Source organism: Pleurodeles waltl, chromosome 1_1 (genome assembly GCF_031143425.1).
Source record: "Pleurodeles waltl isolate 20211129_DDA chromosome 1_1, aPleWal1.hap1.20221129, whole genome shotgun sequence".
Lineage (NCBI taxonomy): Eukaryota > Metazoa > Chordata > Amphibia > Caudata > Salamandridae > Pleurodeles > Pleurodeles waltl.
Window position 1 is genome coordinate 392,268,041 of NC_090436.1, and position 19,822 is coordinate 392,287,862.

The following is a 19,822-nucleotide window of genomic DNA, read 5'->3' on the forward strand; positions in this document are numbered from 1 at the left end:
TAATATTAATAAGCTGGCCATTCCTTTTCTCAGTTTCTATTCCGGCCATGCCTCTTTTTATTATCCAAAAACAACAGAGCTTGCAGGACTACGTGTGGGTTCTGAGCTTTTAAAAAAAGGAAAAAGTTCGCATTGTACAGCGATTTTATTGCACTTATTTAAAGACACAGTAACACCAACCCATTAAGTGTTGAAGCATATTATAATTCTGTAAAGTCATGTAAAAATAACATAAATTCGTGCTGGTCTCATGATGTGCGGCTTGCCATTGTGTTAAGCTCGCAGACCATCTGCATAAAATGCAACACGTGCAGAACTATGCTTTTTATAGTCATAGGAAGGAACATTAGATGAGAGACATCAACCACGACGCGTAGCTTTAAATATATTTTTTATAAATGTAAAGAAAACATAAAGATAAACAGCATTACCTTACCGTGTTGTTACGACAGTTTCATAGTCTACTTTACAAATAGTTACTGTTCCTTAAAATGTCATCTTTCTTTGGCTCTGATGACATGAGAAACATCTGAGTGAAAAATGGTATCAGCGTTGGTGCAAAGTGATTATTAAACAATAGAACTGATTATTTATATGCATGTTTTATGTCTAACTAACATGCTGTCTTCCCCTGAGTTTGGAGTGCAAAGCTAGAAATATTGCATGTAGTGGAGGCGGTTAGAATTTGTTTTTTCTTATTCTAGCATTTACGGGTCTGTATTGTCAAGGTACTTAAATGGCAATCTAGAGGCAGTTGGTGGGTTTTTATACCTTGGATAGAAGAAGTGTTAACTCTGAGTAGACTTTTGGTGATTGGGAGGCATAGTTTATTAGCAGACTTATGCACTGGGGTCTGGTCTACCTGCACTACTATATAAAAGGACATGCCTGGGAGCTGAGTCTTGCACTCTGAAGGCATATACTCATGCTTTTGTCTTTTGAATGTTGGCTGTCAGAGAGTCTAGTCACTGCTGACCTGATATTCTACTCTGGGTCGTAGTGTGTGGGCATCCTCTTCTTATACAATTGGCTATGGCTCTACAATGCTTGATTATAGGTGCCTACTACTTTCAATGGCAACCTGGCTCCCTGTGGTAGCCAGTGGAGTGCTTTTAAGGTAGGTTTGATATGGTTGTTTCTTCTGGGTGAGAGTCAGTCTTGATGTCTGTGTTTGTAGACATTGCATTCTGTCTAGGAATTTTCTGAGCTGATCAGCTGTGCGATGGGGATCTGGTCAGCTCTTTCTAGTGATCTGTTTGGGGGTAGGCAGAGCTTTGTGGCGTTGTGACAGTTTAAAATTGTTTCATTTTACCACACATATTTTGTGAAATGACAGAGTTCAGCCAAAGTCTACGACACGTTTTTTCTGATCCTTTACCAGCCGATATATAAGCATACAGCTTTGAAGAATTCTGGGGCAAGTAACTATGCAATCCCAAAACATTAAAGGATTATAGATTGCATAACCATCTGTGATAAACTCATCTTTTTACCCTGTTCAGCCTGATTCTTTTTGACTGATACTGCTGGTAACTGAACTAAATGTTCGCTGAGTTCTGCTAACCAGGCCGAGGGCCAGTGCTCTGAATAAAAAGGTATATGGTAATGAGGTATTATTACAATTGGCAATGACAGAACTCCTTAAGTCCCTAGTATATAATAAGGCGAGGGGGATTCAAACTACCTATATGTTCCTAGTATATAATAGGGCAGGGGGGTTTAGAGGCCCAATAGATTTCCTGCACTGGAATGTGCACTGCTGTATTGCCTGATGTTACTTTTAAAGGCAGCCCTGTTTTGCAGACTGTCTTTAAAAATAAAACATATGCAGATTCGACTGTGGAATTAAAAGTACTTCCAAAATAGTAATCTATCTTATTTTTACATATAAGCACCTCTAAGGTCTCCCCTAGGTGTCCAATGGGTAAAGTGCCATGTACCTATAACCAGATACATTATAAAAGATGTTTTATATTCCCTGGTAAGGAAAACTGCCCATTTCGTTTTTTCTCCATTGTAAATACTTAGCTCCATAGGCTAAAATTGGAAATGTGTAATTAAGTATAAATCTTGCTAGGAAGGAGCTAGAAATGGCAATCAAGGACTCAAGAGACTGATAATGATAAATCCAACAACTTGCTACTGTTAAATGTATAACTAATGCAGAAGAGAAGTTATAGGACTTTCTTTCCTGTGAGCCAAAATTCAGCCTGCTAGCAGCCTCTCCTTAACAGGCTTAGCCAGGCTGCTTTGATGAGGTGATAAGTGGCCTGCATAGATCAGAGGTTATCTGTTGGGGGAGCTCTGCAGCTCTGGAGCACAGGACAAAAATGGGGATGGGCAAATCAAACTGGCTTCAAAGAGAAAAGGACAGAAAGGAATGCCAGCTTGGCCTACCCCACCCCCCCCCCCCCCAGACCCCATGCACAGTCAGATGGCAGGCCCAGTAATGGAATTTGCAAATGGTCTGGAGAAGGAGTATTAATAGAAATGAGCCACACAAGTAGGATGGTTTAGCCAGGTCTTGCTCACCTGAAGAGGAATCTTCCGACTTGGATTTTTAAAATGCGGTGCTTTTTGGGAAAAAGAATATGCCACAATTTGGAGGAAGCGGTCATGCTTTTGGATGACACCTGCACCACATTGGACAGGGATGCCTCCTGGCATATTCCCCCAGACCATTGAATGGATATGTGAGAGCTGCATAGCAACTCAGATCTGCTGCCTGAATCTACAACGAGAAGAAGGACTGCCCTGCTGGAACCCTGGTATGCACCCAAAGGACTGCACTTTGAACGACTGCTCCTGCTGCACACTGGTAACCGCAGCCCTGAGGACTTTACCTTGCTTTCAAAAGGATTAAGGAGTGGGCTCCCTGAAAGCAACAGGTTAACAGAGCTTCTCTGCACCATCTCCCTCAAGAGGTCACCAGCCTAGAGTGCGCCTAGTGGACTTTTAAGGATTTAACCAGGTGCATTGAGGGAATTCCCATGCTTCCAAGGATTGTCTCAGAGCCTTTAGACTCTTGGATTTGTGTTTTGGACACTTTGAACTCTCAAGGGGAACTTCAAGAAGAAGTTCCAGATTTTTGGAGAAGTTTAGAGCAACTTTTGGAAAAAGCTCCATAAGTGGACTGACCCGACGTCGAGAACCAAGTCGACCACCTTCAACCGTGACCTGGCCTGAATTTCAGGCACATCCTGCTGAAAGCTGCAGAGCTCCACACTTCCAGAATTTGACCGCGGCCTTTCAAAAAAGCAATCCCACAACATTGCATTGAAATTGACTTGCTGGAGGGGACCATACAACGTTGAGAGGAAAATCCTCCAGAAAAGTTTCTAAGTCTGAAGGTAACATTTTGATCCACTCACTGTATATGAGCAGAGCTCCATTGCAGTCGACCTCAAATTGTGACTTGGTCCCAGTCAAGCATGATCAGATGTCCCCGGTTGGCGCTCCTGGTTTTTAGACACTAGAAAGCACATTTTTTTATGTAATCTTTAAAAATTCATATCTCCAGTTCCCTATATTTGATTTTTGTCATTTTGGTGGGATTTTAAAGATATAAATATTTCCTATTTTCATAAATTGTTGTAGGATTTTTATTGTGTGTTGTGCCTTAGGTATTTACTGTATTGGTGTATTTAGATGCTTTACATACCTGTCTCCTGAGTTAAGCCTGCCTGCTTGCAGCCAGCTACCAAGGGTTAAGTCACTGGCTAATGTATTGAGACCTGGACTGGAGCTTGTGTGGGACTGTGGTCTGTTACTAAGTGTAGGCACCTACCTGCAGTCGCTAATAGTCCACCTTCCAACAAAGCTCAGTACATGTTACAGACCACCTCATGAGTCTTTAAAGGGGTAGCATCTTTGTAGACCACATTTCATTGCTTACTGAAACTGAATTCCTATGCTATGATCAATAACCAGAAATGTGTTTTATTCTACTGCCAAAGTCCTGGTTAGAGTTAGGGAGAAGTGTTACATCTTTTATTTTTATGCCTACACAACAAACCTTTATAGTGCTTAGATGGACTAATGTACCTCAGCAAACCCACTCTCAAATTGTGATTTAAAGTGAAGAATATCATGGTCTCCCTCGAACAAGCTTTGCATGCACACACACACACTCATACATACACACACACACACTATCTCTCTCTCACGCTTTCTCTCTCTTTCTCTCTCTCTGCCTCTCTCTATCTCTCTCTCCCTGTCTCTCTGTGTCCCTACCTCTTCCTCTCTCCCTCTCCCTCTCCAGCGAGTCACTATGACAAATATTTAAGGCCTTAGTTGCTTTTATTCACAAAACACACATATTGTCCCATATGCACATAGAAAACCATGACAAAGTGCATGGAAAGACACAATCAGGGCTCACATACTTGTCGGGATAATGAACAGAAGAGCACGAGACACACTCAAACTAGATGAACAACACTCTCAAGAAAGCTGAAATGAAACAAGACAGACTGTCACAGGGTACAACGAACTCAGGGGCAGATTTACAAGGCCCTAGAGCCTCTTCGCACCATATTAGTGTAATTTTTTAATGCTAAAACGGCGTTAAGGAGGCCATTCTCCTTTGCCGTATTTACAAAGTGGCGCAATGCTTGCATTGTGCCCCCTTGAGCCACCTTAGTCCTGCGCCAGGCATAATGTATGCAATAGGGGCGTTCCCATGTAGGGAGGCCCGTCAAAATGGAGCAGTCAAATTAACAACATTTCACTGCTTCATTTTTTGCATCATTTTTAACACCTGCTCAGAGCAGGCGTTAAAATGGCATGCCAATTTTATGCCCAAAGTGGGGGGCCAAGAAAAGTGGTGTACCACAGCTGATGCACCACTTTCTTGTAAATCTGGCTCTAGGTGTCCATGCCTCTATTCCATAGAGAACTTGCAGCTTTATCCATGCAACCTGCCCTGTACCTTGCTGCATGTTAGCTTCAAGTCATAACCTACCAGTAGTACTTACTACTGGCCGGCAAGGAGAGTCTCCTGCCTGTACCAATAACCCTGAAACGGAGACATGAATGGCAACAGGTAGCTAGCTGCAACTGACTTGCTCACATAACCCATAAAAGTCCAGGATCATCAACATGATACCCAGAACATGATATGCACAACTCAGTGTAAGAGAGTGTAACTTCACAGGTCAAACCTGGTCTCGGATCTTCACATAAAAGAGGATACACTAAAGAAGGATGCCAATCTGTGAATCACACAGCTCTTGCTACCATCCCGTATTTTGCACCATCCTCTCCCTTTGTAATCTGTAAAGGAAATTACAAAGAAACATGTCGAGTCAGCGGACGTTTATCACAATACATCTAGCTGCAAGATAAACGCCACTAAACTATGCACCTGGATGCAAGGACACTGCAATGCAGACTTGCATTCTTTCATTTTGGACCCCTGCTTCACTCCTCATAAAGACAACACAAGTCAGCTGCTCAGTGCGTGACTCATCCCAAGTACACCTGTACAACAGAGGAGTGAGGAAGAAACAAAGGAAAGAAAATAAACAACAGGAGAAGGGCATCAGCAGCAAATGCAATGATACCACCCACCAAAAGCACACCCATACATCACCCGTCATACGCACCAGGAGGCCCTCTTAGAGAGCCAGAAAAACAAAAAGAGAGGAGTGGGAGGAATTTCCAGTCTGGCACAAGCCCTCCCTTACCTGAATATCGTGAAAAGGTGTGCAGGTCCCTGGAAAGGGTGGCCCTATCTGAATAAGACTCCATCAGTAGGCCATCCAGGTTACAGTAGAGAGCCGTCTCCAGATGTATAGGATCCGGAGGCCTCCAAAACGGCCCACACTCCCCCCGCCAGGAATACACGAGACGACAAGCTTTTCTCGTTGGAAGAGGTATCTTTTATTTTTAAAAAGACATATTTCAAAATAAATCATAACTTCAACAAGCCAAACATCAAATAGCAAGTATAGCAAGGTTAGTCAATAAAGAAAACCTTTTTATTTACATGTTACTGAGAAATTCTTGTGACCATAACCAATCTGGCAGGATCCCTTCCTGTCCCGAACCACCATTTGGACCACACAGGTGACCCATGTCTCACCTGTATCCGTAGGAGGGACGGTTACCCTGACTACACTGTACCTTGTCCTCCAGTTTCGGGTTCCATCCCCACTCCAAACACCAATCAGCCCTGGGGTAATGGGGGGAGCCAATAGCTGGAGCCCCATGTTCTCCCCCAGCGATCTGAGGTCTCTTACCCCCTGATCTGGTGTGTACATCTGCTGGTTGGCTCAAAACTTCAGGCTCCTATCCCAGATGTCCTCCTGAGGGCCCCACCTTGGGGACCCCCTCCTATTGTTTCTAGTCACATTTTTTATCTCAATTTCCAACTTCTTTCCAAACTACTAACATAAAGGAGAGGGTGGGTGGGACAATCGCGGGCTGCACGCAGGTCCGGCCGCCCCACACAGGAAAAGAAGGTCTAGCCTTCTTGGGGGGGCCTTTAAATAGCCCCCCACCAGCGCACAGCGAACGTCGGCCCCACGCCATGCCCACCGCAGGATTGACTTCCGCCCTGACGCCTCGCGAGGGGTCAGGGCGGAAACCCAGCCGACCTCCAGCACCCCCGGCGAAAGGAAAGGGGGGAGTGCCCCAGGGCCTTGGAGGCCCCGTCTCCTAACGGGCCGCGCCCCCCCACTGCGGTGCGGGCGCTTTTCCCTAATCCTCACCCACCGAAGTGGGATGTTTCGTCATTGGGTTGTGCTCCGGTTAGAATGCCGGCTTAATACCCTCAAGGCCCCACAACATCAACGTCAATGGTCAGTCCAACCACAGACATTTGCCCCTGCTTTTTTGAGTAGGCGTATACATGGAAAACTGGGAAGGGAAATAAAATTAAATATGGATGTCTCAAGTAATTTTATTCCTAATGGTTATCCATGTTATGGTTAAAAACAAGAAAGTGAACTCATAGAATTTCAATGATCCCAGAGTTCTATAGAGAGGGCAACATGTTTATTGCCCTTATTGCACAGCTAATGCACAGGAGGGAGCAGTGGCAATTCTTTATGACCTTTATTCACCCTAATCTACTTTGTAAGGCACTAAATGTGAGTAATGGGGTAGATTACATTATGTATTGTGTAGTTCCCCACTCGGAATTCACATCTCCTTGTAACTGTGCCCTGAAAAGTAAACAGATATACATACAGACATTTACATGTATATGAAATAATCTTTGTATCAGCCCTATAGTGCGGATTGATTAGTAAACAACACCATTTAAAGCATGCATGCAGTGGTTCTGGGTGGTCGCAGCACACATCACACAGTGTTAGTAATGAATTACACCCTTTTCTTATTTCAAAGAGTAGCGCACATCTCTCAGATAAGCCTAAAAAAATGCTTACCTGTACTGCAGTTATTTGGGCCCACTTGGGAACCCACTTGTATCTACCTCAAGAAGTGGAGGTATAAGCGCATAGAATGAGTAGCGGGAGGAAAATGCGTTTATTTGTTTATGGCTTTGTTTTAACCTTTAATCACTTACTTGCTCAATCTGGAGTCACTGTGATTAGTTTACCCGCATCCATGCTTCTGGATGTTAATATTTCTGGGCGTGATGCTCTCATTAATTGACGCCATCTTAAAGGGTTCAAATACTAAGGGCCTGATTTAGAGCTTGGGGGACGGGTTACTCCGTCACAAACATAATAGATATCCCATCCACTGGATTACTATTTCCATAGGCTATGATGGGATCGTAATACGGGGACAGTATATCCGTCACGTTTGTGATGGAGTAACTCCCTCTGCCATCAAAATCAGGCCCTAACAAAATCTTTATCAGTAAACGAAGGTCATCCTTACGTATGAATGTATGTTTCCAGGAAAAAGTTGACTGCATCTTGAAACTCTCATATTGAGATAAATCTTCTCAGAAATATGTTTATATGCTTTTGATTCCAATACTGATATGGTATGCTATTTCAATGTCACCCCCTTGTTGTGGGTGGTATATTGGCAGCTCTGTTTGTGGCACCTGGTATTTGGGTACCATGGCAATCTAAAGTGTGTTTATTTTCATGCAGGCCCAGCTATCCAAGCCTGAATAACAGGATCTCATGGTCCATAATGTCAAATGCAGAAAATCCAAAAGGAGAATGGCAGTAGTGTCCCCTCATCAACAGTGTTTCAGTCATCACCCAGTACCGTTGCCAGAGCAGTTTCTGTTCCTTGACATGGGCAGAAACATGGTTCCTGTGTCTCTGGGCAGGTCTTTAATATAGTCTGTGGGAGTCATGTAGTACTTCGGCACTTTCCCAAGAAAATAAATTAACGTAATAGCGTAGTAGTTATCAACCACATGTCTATCTAATGTTCCTGTTTGCAGTAATAGCATGACCATCCCTCTTTCCAATCTGACACCATTACTCTTCTCCACTGTGATAGGTTGAACAGAACAGTTATATGAGAAGTGATGTGATGCTAAATATTGAAACTTTGTCAAGACTGGAGAAAGCTTACAAAGTGCTCAAATCTCAACAGGTTCAGGTGAAGTAATAAACTGTTTGCAAAATAAACAAAATGTACCCACCACAGATTTTTCTGATCAGGTGAACTTAATTGTATAGATGCGATATTAGAAGACCCACAGATGCTATAAATATGGAAAGTCAGGTAACTTCAACAAAATAACAAAATAATTTAATAAAAAATACTTTTTTTAAAAATCGAGCAAGTATTCGTTATATATTTTGATTACTGAGAAAGCAGGCTCTAGTTTTGTGTAAATTCTGCAAACGAGCCATGGATGAAAATGCTGAGGGATTCCAAATTCAATAGATGTAGTGTATCTTATTCTTAATGCGAACCATAGCTGTAAATACTAACTTGTCATAGTCATGACATCACTTTCTTCAGAGCACCAGAATTGCTACATGTGCAGCCCTGGCAATGGGATGCTATCATAGATTTATTGAGGTTATTGAGGTCTGAGCACCCGTTCTCATAACTACCATGCTGTTAATGGCAGGTCGGATCTGGGGGCAAACCAGCAAGGTTTTAAGAATTGATTTGCACTTGTTATTTTTGCAGTGACTAACATGCCACTTGCTAGGATTTGCAAATAACAGAGTTCCATTGCTCACTGATTTCATGGCTAACCCAAGTCATAACTAGCCCCAAAGTTTTATTACATCTCGGCCATCATTTTAGACATAAACTTATAAATACAACATCCTAGCGTGTCTTATTTGCTTTTCAATTGACTTCCTCTATATGAATACAGTTGATTACATGACCAGCTTGAGTTGCTTTCTTAATACTATTCTTTTGACTTTTAGGTACTTTCACAATTTAAGCACAGAGGCTAAGGAAAATACTAATAGGTCATTCTTTTTCAGGCTGGTCATATCACCTATGAAGGTGAAGAGCCCACTCAGGTTAGAGCAATTGGCTTTATAGCTACAGGAAGTTAGAAATTGGTGTCTATTTATGTACATAACCACTTGTCTTGTTAGCACCTAAGGGAGAAGGCACACTGATGTGTCTCTGCCACCTCTACTCCATGGAAAGAAGGCACGATTTTATTTGGTAGTGTACCAAGATGGCCACCGAGGTGGTGATCTAAAGGGAAGCTCCTGGGTTCGGGATCATTTATCTATAACCTGCCATCCAACACCCTGTGATAATCCATTACAAAAAGAAAGTCACAGGAACCACTGCGAATGGAACTGCTTCTACTCACATATATGATCTGGAGGCTTTACAGCTACTCCATCTCTGGGCGGGGAGACTCGATCTGCCATTACTCGATGTCTAGGATGGATGCCTACTCACTGATCTGCCAGCACCCCCACCTGCATAGGTTGCTGCATGCCTCGCTGAGCTGATACCAGTGCAAAATGCTAGGAGGCCCCAGACATGATTTAATAGATCACTGCAGTGGCTCGGAAGTCCTTGTGATGGTAGACTCGTTTGCTGACCCGTCCGCTGCCTCCCCATTTCATTAACCTGCTCAGGACATAAGCAGGCAGCCAGCCTGGTGTAGCATGATGACAGGGGCTGGGGTGTTTGAATTGGAGGTACCCAGTTTACGCTGCTGACCAAACAGACATTCTTCGACTACCATGTGGTGGGGCTGTTTTATTCTCTCTCTCTCTTCTCCTTCCCAGAAGGAATGCGGCAAGAATATGGTGCAGCACGGTGGCTGGTCAGGTGAGTACATTGCCTAGGGCCATACCCCCTCTGTGCCTCTGCCATCATAGTGACTCTCGCTGCTGCACTGCAGGCCATATTGAAGTAGTGTACCTGCATCCTCCTCCTTGCAGGCCCCCTCACCAACATTGAGCGGGCACTTTACTTGCATGTACTACTCTCCCCGGCATAGCACTCATGGTGGTGATTGGTGGCACCTATCCATGGCTATCGTGAACGGCAGGTGAATGGAGGCTAAAGACACTCAGCTCTGAACCTGACCTTTGACTGTTACTGAGTTTCAGGTCTCTCTCTCCATAGGGGATCAGTCTAGGTGATTCAAACCTCCATTTTGGGTTCTTAGACGAAGAGAAATCTTTCATCTTTTGCCTAAAATGGCTGCCCTCTCTTCAGCAGGGAAACTGACAAAGGACTTAAGACTGGAGGCACTTTTACTGACCTAAAGTATAGTAGGATTGCAAGCTCAGTGACAATCTGCATAGAAACTGGCAGAAGGCTGGATGCAGGGCCGTAGCCTTGCGGGAGGAGGAGGCCCATTACCCCTATATTTGTGCCTGGCCCCCCTAAATCAGAGGCCCGAACATTGTTAAATATCACCTAAGGGACTTTAACTAGGTGTTTGTTTGTATTAGCTATCCTTTTTTTGTGGCTCGTTGAGAGTTTACATAGTGTGAATCTATTTAGAGAGGGCATCCTGCATGTGACTTCTATTGTAATACGTGTTGCAGGGACTTGCAGACACTATGGCACCACGCCTTCTCTCAGGCAGTGAGGCTAGGGCAGCATCGAGGTAGCTGAGGAGCGCTTCATGGCGCACTTCTGTTCTGCTGGGCCAGGTGGTCTCGGTCAGGTGGTAGTTACAGCTCACAGTCCACCACCTCCCGCAAAAGTGCCCCAAAGAGGACAGAAGCACGGCATTTACAGTGTACTGTGAAGTACTGTTTGGGTTTTGGTTTATTTGCCTTATTATCTCCTTTTCCCTGGCCCGACATGGTGGCAGTAATTTATGGCAGTTGGAATTTAACTGGGGCCAAGCCCTGTCCTTGTAGCATATCTGTCCAGCATGGAAGAATAACTAATGTACACAGAAAGGTAGGAGAATCCTTGTCTGCCATATGTGAGGGAAAATGTTAATCTAAAATTATACCTGACTAAAAATATCACATAGTGGTGGGTGAACTGAATGAGGTACTGGTTTTAGGGTGAAAAGAATGTTTTGAAGGATAGAAGGGGGGCACCCTCAGTGGCAGGAAGAAATTCAGAAAAGTATAAAAAAATTGTTGAAGTACTATGCATCTGTCTAAAAACACCACTATGTGCACAAAATTAAACTAGGATATGCTTCAAATAAATCAGGGTATTGAATAAATACCCTGGAATCTGTCATATTACCATTATAAACACCAGGCCCAATGAGTAAATTAAGGAGGTTTAGCGCCTGCTGCTGTAATCTGTGAGTAACATATGGGTCATAGTTTAAAATACCAACAATAGTGTTTGGTGGGTCAATGCACATGCTGCATAGATTTGAGTATTTGGAATATCAAGCTAATTTTTTGTGTTGTGTATTGTATACAGTGTGAAGCAACTCCAAGGAGAAGTTAACCACTTCATAAATTGTATTTAGTGTCAAGTAATTTTTTTAAATTTAGAGTAGAACAGGACAACAATCACCAAAATGTGTCCCGATATAGATCTCATGTAACCTGGCAAAACTTCCACTGTTTTGAACAAACCGAACACTTAAGCAGGTGAGCATTTAATTAAACAGTGCTCCAAATGGTGACCCCATTACCAAAAATGCCCACTAAGAAATTCTGGAACGGAAACAAAAGGCAAGAAAAGTGAGGGAAGAAAGAAACAGATAATCCAGGGGAAGGGGGAAAGGGAGAAAAGAAGGAAGAAAATGCTGGGTGTTGCTGGAATGCAGGTGGTGTAAAAAGGAGGGAGAAACTACATAAAAATACCACCAATATACCAGTGCTATTAACAAAACTCTCCCCCAATAGCCCTATATTCCTACAAGGGGAATCAAATGGTATTGTCTAATTCTTTAGTAGGGCCTCTACTGCGAAATGGCAGTCAGAGTTCACCACTGCAGCTCCTTACTTGATGCTCTCTGTCATTGTTCACCACATTCAGCCCTGTCATTTACATTAAGGAGGATGTGGCCTCTAAGCAAGCAGTTGTACTACCACAGCCTGTAGCCAGTACTGGCAGTATGCTGCGTCTTCGGCGGTCTTTAAAAAAGACCAACGAAGCTGTAATGAGGGCCTATGTCATTGTAAGTGGAGTATACTGGTGTCAAAAGGGCATCAAAATCCTCTTTCTCTCTCCCACCTTCAGACCATTAAGCTGTAGAGGCCTGAACTGATCCCAGGTAAAGCTGTATCAACCAGCCAATTAGGAATCATCCACAATTCCATTGGCTGCTGGCAGTGCGTCCACACCTAAGGCTGCACCAGCCTTTCTCGCTCACAAGTGCAATTGGTGCCTCCTGCATGGCCCACTTCTCCTAGATTACATCCAGCCATCATCAAGAGAGAGCATTTTCAGTTCTATAGGTTTCATAACCTAGAGCCCACCACTCAATTGTTATTACCATAAGGGTTCATACAGTATAGCCAAAAAATGGTAATGATGTTAGAAGCTCAAAAAGCAGCTTCTCAGCACCCCGCCAAAGTCAGCCCCTTCCAGAGAGCTTTTTTATGTTAGTAGGAGCATTTCAACCACCCACCATGGCAAATATGTTTTGATATTGTATTTTAATTATTTTTACATACTGGTTTACCACCATTAAGACATGGATGCACACCTGGACTTTCCTATCATCCTAGTCAGAGCATGGGTTACAGTTCTTTGTTGGGTTTCAGTAGCAGAGGAGAAACCCAAAGGAATTCTCCTGGATTACAGTGTAGCCATAATAAATGCCTTTTCTAGTCTACCCAAAACCAACAAAAGGAAACTTTAATGGAATGGACTGGATACATGCAATGTCAAGAAATGGTCTGAAACGTCCACTCAGGAATGACAAAGGAGGAAATTGTCATGCAGCCATTTGCAAGCAGTCATGGTAAGTGCTTATGCAGGTCTACCCATAAGCAACAGGGGGAATCCAAGGCATGCACAAGCTACAAGCAGCATGACAATGTACCTGAAGAGTGCACCTAGGCTAAGGGTGTTGGTAATGTGGCAGTGCAGCACAAGGAATATGGTTAGTAGCTTAGAAAAGGCGGGGAGAAAGGGGAATTTAGGGTAGGAGCTCTAATATGCCATTGTGCCATGAAAGACCCAAACATGGAAGATGCAGGAGGAGGATGAAATTATCTTACAGCAATTTATCTGCATGACTTGCCTGGACACATTGAGAACAGAGGTAGTATTGATGGTTGGAGATGGTCACTTGGTCCCTGCCAAACCAATCACGTAGGAGGTTAGAAGTGTTTGTACAAAGAAGAGAAACCTTAAAGCAAAATAAATGAGGAAAGAGAGATAACAAACATTAAGACAGAAATAATTCATGTTGAAACCTGAACAGAAGCAGGTTATTCAGTAGACCGGTTGCAATGTCAACACTTTTTAGATCATTTCTTTGAAATATCCTAGTGATTTTGTGTATTACTCTCAATGTAAATGCCATCTCTGTGTTAAGAGAAGGCAATGGGGGATACGGTGTTGGTCCTAGTCACTTCTTCTCTCTACCTTTGTTCTTATCATCAAAGTAACTAAAACAAGTGAACACCTTCTCTTAGGTAAGAAAGGCTGAAAAACATGTTTTTCATGTGGACATTTTTCTGCATCAACTCTTGCAGAGCCATCAGGTATCAGGGCATGTTTATCACCACATTCATATTATCTGCATGGTGTGCAGGAGTAAGTGTTGGTCTGAAGGAACATTTCAAAGGGTTTCAGGTTTCCTATTGCCGCAACCATCGGCGATGGTCTGAGGAGTGGCCCTGAGACACTAGCACGCTCTTTTTGGGGCTTGAGCTGCCTGGTGGTATGAGAATGAACAAGCTGCACACAAGATAAATAATATTTTCTCCTTATTATAACATGAACAGGAATGGTGTGAACTTGGGCGTGTGATAGAAGTGTAGCCAACGGAACTTTGTATTCTGTGTTTTGTGGTTTATTTTTTCATATTAAAAAAAGAAATACTTAGTCTTAGCATACCAAGTACCATTGACTAAAAGTCAGAACTGTTGGAAGATAACACAAACAAAAACAGGGAAACTTAGGGCCAGACGTAGCAATCTACAATTTTGCGACTTGCAAATTGCGAGTCAGACCGACTCGCAATTTGCTATTCGCAAAACTGTATGCAGAAAGGTGTCTCAGACACCTTCTGTGACTCGCTATGGGGTCGCAAAGACCCACCTCATGAATATTAATGAGGTGGGTTGCATTTTGCGACCCCATAATGAGTCCATGCACTTACAGGGATGGTGGCCTGATGGAGACATTCGCGGTCACAAAGCAACTCAGCATGGCGATGCGGTCGCAAATAGGAAGGGAACACCCCTTCCTATTTGCGAGTCGCATCCTCAAATTGCGAGTCGGTACCGACTCGCAATTTGAGGTTGTGCATCGCGTTCGGCCTTTTGCATGCTGCAAACTGCGTTTTTCTCAGTTTGCGACATGCAAAAGGCTTCCTACATCTGGCCCATAGATCCTCATTCTCAACTATAAATATTCAAAGTCTCCTGACCTGGAGTTATTGAATTCTCAAACTCCATACCTGATAATTCTGGACCGAGAAACACAAGACCCAGAGACATCTGAGAAGCTCTTGGCTGCTGATGTTCATGGCCCCACCCGCTCTTGTACTTCAGTATGGGGGTAGCAGAAAAAGCTCCCTGCAGTTGAAGATAAATATACTGTACCTTCCCACAACTCCATACCCCGCCTCCTTCAATCATTCCAGATCAAAAAATAAAGGACCCATAATCAATCAAGTGATAGCAAAGCTATTACCCTCAAGCAGAGAGACCTCATGGGGTGGCACTGCTGGTCAATGGACAAACATTTAGCAGATAGGTTGGCTAGCCACATGTGGAACCCTTTTGTGTAAGAGACTGAGGACAATATTTTCCATTGCCAGTATTAGTTTAATAGCAAAATAGCAATAACAATATTGATTTTGAATATATGATAGTACATAAATAGATCCAAGAAGCAGTAGATGGATTTGCAAAGAACATTCTATTGTGGCAGGAGCATTGCCAGCACGAACTTCTATGCCAGAACAGTATCATGTTTGGGGTTTTGATGACACCAGAGTACAAAAAACAGGATTTTGTGATGGGGGAGTAGGTGGGACATGATATTTAGGAGTATACCTTGTGCAATTGTTCTTTCCATATTTTTACATTGACCAGTTGCAGATATTTATAATTTAAGTTGCATCAAGAAAAATTAATCTCTCAGAATCGCACAACCATTTGGTCACCACCAGAAATGAGAATCCCCCAAGATACTCTGACTGTACCCTTTTACATTTGTTTTTCTATATCAATTAGACATGACCAATGTACATTGAAAAGCAGCATTTTCCATATTTAAAAAGATTTTTTAGGAGTTGATTATTCTATAATGCATAATTAAAGACTATACCAGAAAATGTACTGTATGTGTTGAAACCTATGGACACATTGCATCATTTCTGCACAACCATTCCTCTGCCCTATGCCCCTGATCGTTACTGAACCTGATGTTGTCATCACTGAGATCAAATCTATCAATGCTTCCCTCAGTGTGGATTACAGAAGTGTAATCACCTATACCACACAAACACTCTGTTTTACAATCCACAGACACACTGCACCAGCTCATAAGAAAGCCGGAGTGAATACCAAATGTCTAGAAAACATATAGAGCTTAAATCAAATACAAAATGTATTCATAATATATTAAAATATCACATACATAAAATAAAACAACATATACTAAACATAACCACAAAAAGGAACATTTTCTTTAAGACAAATCAATCACTCTTTGAACATACACACCACTACCATCCATGTCACTGAGCATCCATTAATTTCCTTTTGATCATATAAAAATGTTGGTTGTTGGTCGGTTGTGTCACAATAATTCAGTGAGATTTAATTATAAATTTCACCTTTTTCAGGACTACAATACATGTATCTTCCATAGAAAGAAAACACGTTTATCACAATATCTAAAATTGATATATCTTATATTTGGAACATGCAGCTGGGAAGCCACTGGGAAGCCACTTCTCTAATGAAGGAATTCAAGGGCCCTTTACATTTCCTCTGGGAATTACCTCAGTGGCTGATAAAAGCATCACTGCACCAAGATGGAAATACAAGCTCTATTTTCAGGATTTATTTTATCTGCTACATATCAAAGTCATGATTTCCTTTAGGTCAAAATCTCTGCAGTAAAACAAGTCCATTGATTGTGTATGATCTTATTTTTGCTGGGAATATTACAGCAATATTACAGACCAATTCACAGATAGGGGTTTACCCCCTCACCGATGTGCTCCAATTCTTGTTTATAGTTCTGGTGATTAACCAGTTTTTAATCATCAATTGATACAGCAGCATAAAGAGACTCCTTCATCCACTTTGTGTATGTAAATAAAGGGCTGTCATAACTGAGGCCATGCCCCCTAAAACATATATTCCTGGCTACAGACCTTACTAGAAGCTTAAGACATGCTTAATCATGGAAAGTAAAGTAGGACAGTAAGCACACATGATAGGACCTCACTAGCCTCGAAGGAGCAGCCATCTTGTAATGGTAAGGGGTTGTTATACACATAAAGAGTTTCTACTGAACAAAGACTGCCAACTCAAAACCCTGGGTATTGTGGGGAAAGTGTGCACATAACTTGCTCTTGGAAAATAAAATCCTATTTTTCTAACGATCTGTTGCAAATGATCCCCACTCTACAGTGAAGAATCATATCATATCAGTTATCTTCCACAGTGAAGAACTCTGCTCGACAGACATCCTGGGATCTCTCCCCTGTAATTGTAATTTATAAGATAAATGACTATTCCCCAAAAGAACATATGGGCTACCCTATAGATATCCTACTCTCTCGATCACAGAAAGCATCAATCTGAGCTCCCACATATTAGTGAGATAGAAGAATGCATAGCTCAGCGCAACAATGCACAGTTTTCAGGACCAAGCAAAGACTAAGGCAGAGATGGCTCAACAGAGAATCAATTCCCCAATAGGATACCTATCAAAATCCAGACCAAACTCCCTCAAAATAATTGACCCTCCAAATCTCTCCAAGAATGCAGCAAAACAGTTCAAACACAGACTCTTTAAAGGCCACAAAGAAACACTCATCTCTGACTCCTATCTTTCCTTAAAGAAAGGAACAATAAAATCAGACCGCATCTTCTTTACGAGATGTACAGCAAGGAAGAGAAAAGCGATCCATGCAATCCTAAAGGTATCAAAATCCACCAAAATTCTGCATGGTCTCAAATTGTCGATTTCTAGCTCCCACCTATTCGAAGCAGAAGTGGCAATATCAATCTACAAGAATGGCATCATACTGGTACAGGCATCTGACCCTAATATAGAAATCTTTAATCAATGACTTCATGAACTAAGAGCACACACAAGAGTGCCATCATGCCAGGACATGTCCCATGCATACAGGCACACCAGAACAAGACCCAAACCCAACGAAAATGGACTGTTTCACACCACAAGACTCACCGATTACAATGCAACCAAATCTAATCTACAACACAAGTGACCAAAACCCTAACCCAGCTGTCTTCTGCTGTCCTACTGCCCCTTCCACAAGAAACTTGACAGTTCCACAATGACAAAAATGAAGCGTGATCCTAGTCAAATGCCAGCCACCCACAATCTAGTTACTACCTCTCTGAGGCCTCCTCAAAGAAGAGACCAATGAAGAAGAACGGAGAGTAGATGGGATCACTACAGACAAGTCAGTTATAATAAAAACAAGCCAAAACAACACCCCTCTGGAACAAAGGCGCTCACTGATGCCCAAATGGGTACGACCATTAAAACACAAAAAACACTCTTCCCTGACTTCAGATGGCCCACCGGTTGCACCCCTAGCTCAGGATGGCAGAAGAATCTCAGACGTGAGCACACCACAACTGAATTCCCAGGAAAGACCCACCACAATAACCTAAACCATACACTGAATGAGCACATACAGCCACTTACAATAAGGCAAAGACCAAACACAGACAACTCGATATTGAAAGAGCGCACACCCAGATCAATCTATAGAGATGACCAACAGACTGAATAACACTGCACAGAAGCAAACTGGAACATAAAAAGGATAACTTAATTAAGGGATTATTTATCGCAAAAAAGAACATCAAGGAAACCTCACTAGCTGTCCAAGAGATTATGTCATTCGTACAAGATGCATTATCTCCTAAGGCTAACAACCTTTCTCATTCAGCCATAAGCTACGTCACCCACCCTTGAACATCCATTTTTCGACCCAGGTGAGCTCATAGCCATCTATCCGTGAGAGACATCAAAGCCTTGCTACTATATTACAAAGACTCTTCACCGCCAGCAAAACCACCAACCATCAACATACTGACTGTCGATGTCAAGGAAAGACAAAGGACACAGGATAAAAAACAGAGTCTAAACCACGAGAACCTAGTTGAGATCACCCTAACACCAAAACTTAATCCCCATGCCTCTCAAAACCGACACCAAAATGCATGGTACTAAACTGCAGATCACCGGTCAAACACCCACAGACCTCGCCGAAACTATCCTCTGCCACAAGTTAGAAATGTTTTTCCTGAAAGAAAGTTGGATAAACCAATGGTCCACACCCATGCTTGACATACTCATTCCTCAAAACTACACCATCCAACACCTGGATTGACAACAACAGGGAGGAGGGATTGCAATAATTCATAGGAATTCACTATTAGTCAAAACTTTCCTTGTAGACAGACTCACAACAAGTGAATACATGGGTGCAGAAATCTCCCCAGCAAAGAAATAATTAGCCAAAGTACACCTCTTTTACCACATCCTGGAGTCAACCAGCTGTTTATTGAAGATATAATGGAAACAATTACAATACCCTCATGCAACACCCCAATGCCATTTTTCTAGGAGACTTCAGTCTGCACTGGAACGATGAGGATGATACATAGGTATCTGCCATGAACCAATTCCTCGCTGACCAACACTTAGTCCAATCATACACAAGCCCAACACATATTAAAAGTTCAACACTCAACCTAATCATATCCAGAATTGTAACGCTGACAATTGACTCAATCACAGCCAGTGACTGGTCTGATCATCACTCAGTCCTATTCCACCTAAATACACATACTACACAACTAAAGCGCAAGAAACCAAAAAGAAATGTTGAGTCAGAGACACCAAAAACATGGACAGGGTGCAAGGGAATGCACTTTGTAAGGAAAATCTAACTCCTCCAACTATAACCCTGAATGTTCTCAAATTAACTAAACACTACAACCAAACATTATCAAACATAATGGGGGCAGCTGAACCACTGAGACTCAAAAGACCAAAAAATCAAACCATCCCAACCCTGGTACAATCAAACCCTAAATGAGGAAAGGAGGAA